Source organism: Papaver somniferum, chromosome 8, assembly GCF_003573695.1.
Source record: "Papaver somniferum cultivar HN1 chromosome 8, ASM357369v1, whole genome shotgun sequence".
Taxonomy (NCBI): Eukaryota; Viridiplantae; Streptophyta; class Magnoliopsida; order Ranunculales; family Papaveraceae; genus Papaver; species Papaver somniferum.
Window position 1 is genome coordinate 117,284,495 of NC_039365.1, and position 4,241 is coordinate 117,288,735.

General features: G+C 37.3%; 1 long non-coding RNA gene across 1 annotated transcript; it reads right to left on the reverse strand.

Annotated features, from left to right (window-relative positions):
• Window positions 1–306: 306 nt before the first annotated feature.
• On the reverse strand, window positions 307–2,650 carry LOC113302745. Its single transcript, XR_003337070.1, has 4 exons — window positions 2,385–2,650; window positions 1,555–1,635; window positions 1,193–1,356; window positions 307–1,018 (listed from the first exon to the last, which is right to left on the reverse strand). It is a non-coding gene; the product is annotated as an uncharacterized LOC113302745 (long non-coding RNA).
• Window positions 2,651–4,241: the final 1,591 nt, after the last annotated feature.

Below are 4,241 nucleotides of genomic sequence, written 5' to 3' on the forward strand. Positions count from 1 at the left end.
TTGAAAGACCGTAAGTTAATTAGAAGAATGGATCAATGGAAGAAGAATATCAGTGACTTGCGATTCCTGCACCGATGTACAAGCATACCCAGTTAATGGAAGCGAGACTATGGAGTATAATGTGATTCAATTACAAGCAAAATTTCAGCGATGGAGGATTTATAAGAAGGCAAAATTAGTTCAGAATTTTTGCTGCAGAAACTCATCAATACAATTAAATGGTTCAGCTTTCTTTGGTTACTGAACATTATTATGGTTCTGTTTCTAATTGTTTAATATTGCTCAAACTCTAAAAGAAGAACTTTCTTAAGCATAAGGAGAAATGCCATTTTATTTATGCATAGATATGTCTTACCATAATGGGTGTTTGAAGTTTCCATTTTTTGTTACAAAAAAAGCACTGTACCATGTACTGCATAAGCAATACATACAAGTTCTACTGATAGACTTCAGGCCACGAAAAGATTAAAGCTTTAACATTACAAGCCAACTGGTGTGCAGTTTGATGGTGCAGAGGTTGACTTTGAGTAGTAATGTTAGCAGTGCGAGGAGATAAAGGAGTTGCAGATGGTGAAAAGAAGAGAGTATTTGGTGAGAGAGTTGGTTCTCTGCTGTTGCTCATGGTTGAACCTGTGAGGAGCCTAGTAGAAGCTGCAGTGATTGTCTGCCGTGTCTTGCGGTGGTAAAGGGTGGTTGTGGTATCCTTCATAAGCTGTAATCATAGCTGTCGTGTCCTGTTAACATCTCTGCACCTGCTTCCGCACCGGGCATCCTACAACCGTTGTGCACCAGTAGTAAGCACGTGGACAAGGATTACACCCTTGGCCATTTTTTATCGCTTATCTACGCAGACAAAGCCAATTTGATATTAATGTTTAAACCAGTAAGACCATCTTATTGCTCCATTTGATGATGCAGTTAGCCGACATACACTTGTTTTCGGCTCAAACCTTGCCAAACATTGATACTTGTTTGTAAATCAACTACGACGCTCCATGCATATGGTTTATATGACCCTCTGCAGGTTCATGGAATGATAATTTAGTTAAAGAAATTGATGCCAACACCTCTTGGCTGGGTTGTTGTTAGCAATGATTTGACTGACAATAAATTGATTGTAAAGTGAACCGATGGTAACTACAAACAGGGTGTACAAATAAATAAAACTAACTTAGTAATCGATAAAAATTACCTGAATTGATTTCAAGTTCACAATATGTAAGTACATTGAGCATATACTTTATCCATAAATCGTGGAAGCATCAGTTGTAATATTTGGTCCAGGACTTGTGCTCCAGATGATTCCATCGCCTCCAGCAGAATTGGTTGAGAAGAAAAAAGGATACCAGTGGTTACCTGGATCCCGTAAACAACAATGTCAATACATACGGGAACTTCATTATCCAATTAAAGAAACGACATTCCAAAGCTCAAAAAGTTACTAGGAAAACCAATTAAAAAATTTCTAAAGCAAAACACCACAACTAAAATCCCATATGCAACAATGTCAATGTGTACGGAAACTTCACTATCCGAGTACATGTTTTCTATTACCAGTTTCATTGACAAAAGTGTTGACCACATCATCTCTTCCTCCTACTACTGTCTTATCTCTTGGCATTTGTAGCCATCAGGCTGCGACAAAATGCCAAATAATCAGAAAACTGTTAAGAGCTATAAATTTTGCAGAACAAAATCAAGTATGAGAAGGCAGATTTATGGAAAAGAAATTACAGAACCTAGAACATTCAGGGATTAAGAACAAAACCGGCATGATGCACATTAACTATACTATATCAAAAGAACTTCTGAGAATTTCACATATTACTGAAACAGATCTCAACAATTTTTAGAAAATCTACAAGTATTCTAATAAAATACATTCAATTGGCCGACAATGGTCTTAACTCACAATTTGCGCAAATTTGATATTCAAAGATTCATGGTCATCTACTAAAGTCTTAACCCCTGTCATTTGTAACTAAAAAAACTAGAAAAAAGAGTCCAACACAATCCTGTGACCAAAAACTTGGTTCCTTTCAAGAAATATTTCTGAACTATTTTCTTAAATTCCATCACACAAACAATGATAAATTAAACTAACATTTTGGTGTTCAGTGTTTGTTCTTCCATCAAAATCTAAAACTACAATCTATGTTAGACATGATCAGCAGGAGTAAATACAGAGAATCTTCATCCCAGATATCAAGTACCCCATGAGGATATTCTAAGGAATTTTTAATACCTATCAAAGCCTAAACTCAAACAACAACAACCTTGATTGAAAAATTCTCCACTTCGGTGAAGATACTAAGTAAACCCACGTTGAAACTCAATAAAAATTGTAAACTGGAAACAAATAAAATGAATTTGAATTGAATTACCTTCAAAGTTAACACCTTTAGGAGACAAAAACGCGTTACAGCATTAACCCAGCTTTGTTGATATCCAATTGAAAATTAAAAAACCCTAGAGATTTAGGGGTTTTCTGGAGTTGGATCGAAGAGAGAAGCAGCGAAAAAGAAAAGTAGCCTAAAAGACTAATAACGAAGCATAACCCCTTTCAAGTACTAAACACTTCCATGGATCCAATGGCCGAAGATGCCTTTGTTACTACTTTTTCAGCCCGAAATATCAAAGAAGAAAATGAAAAAATTAAACGTTGACAGAAAGAGAAACCAAAGAGAAAAGAACGAAAATTAAAAAGTCAACATCATCGGAGCCACATCAACGGTGGGCTTGACTAGTGGGATTCACCTGTGGGCTAAAAAGAATTATTGAGATACATTTTACTATTCTCGTGTAACTAACTAACAAAGCATCTTCATCAGCCAAAGAAAATATTAGGAAAATGTAAAGGTACACGTCCTCGAATATCACAAAAATATGTTGAACTGGGGAATTAATACCATGATTACATGGTCTGCCTCGAAAATTATGTTAACACGAAGCTGCTACATTTTTTCCACTCCTTTCCATCATTAGGTGACATTGATTCTTTAAATCCTTGAATTGGAATTAGCAGGAAATCTTTTATGTAGCTATCTAAATGACATCTCATAGTAAACATGGTTGGTGGACATGGGTGGAGGAAGTCTAGCATTTTTGATGTTGATACCATAGGTGGGCTAGTAACATCTGTTGTTGCTTTCCGGTGAGTTGTTACACATATCATATGTCCCAACATTGTTCCAGTCAAATTCAGCAATCGTGGTGTAATCCAGATGGAGAGTTGATTATGAAATGTCGGAATCTCTAAAAAAAGAAAATGTCCTGGAATTTAAGAGATGAATCTTTCACAGGATGACTCAAATTGGCGCTGGGTCAGCCTTGGCCCAACTTCGCGCACCAAGACAAGAGGTGCACCAACCCGAAATTTTTTCGGAAGGACTTAGGCTTAGTTTGGTATAGGGCTGCACATGGTACTGGAACAACATACACCGGCCCTATACCAAACTAAGCCGTATTAACTTTTTACTATTAAATATTTATATGTATATATAATATTAAATTTACTAATTATTATTACTAGTATAACATGCATGAGCGATGCGCCTGTCATTTCGGTTGTTCCGTAACTTGGTTGTCTATGCGTATTACGGTGTTGCAGAAATAGCTATGTGACAGTCAAATTGGGATCGTAAAAGCATTTTCTTTCTTATCGGTAAAAACTAATTTTCCACTCTTGTACCCAATACTTAGTATTTTGTATGACTTCTAAATAGAGGTTTAACCTCCCCGCGCACGACCACTAAACATGGCAGCAATACATGCCTTGGACTGCCCTCGAACCATGGTAACTAATCATTGCAGGCACCCCTCTCCTAGTTTACTGTTGGCTTCTAATCGAGCCTCTCTCGAAGGTACTAGCTGAACTTTCACGGCTTGGTTCACTACCATCAACGAATCCAGCTCACACCCAAGTATTCCAAGCAAAAATCGATTCCAAATCAGCCCCATACTCGAGCTCAAAACCACCCGATCACAGCCACTTCTTCTTGTTCTCGGTCTAAACTTCCATAAACATCCCCAAATCTCAGGTCGTAGCAAGTTTTCTTCACTGATCTTCTGCAGCAAATCAAGCTCATAAACGCATCAAATTCCAACAACCGAACCCATTTCAGCACCTAATCGAACAGCTGATGTGCCATTATCATCTTGTTGTAGCCTTGAGTCTTTTACAGCTTCCAAACTCACCCAATTTCCTAAACTTCCAATAGCAACAGATCTCATTCTTGGAT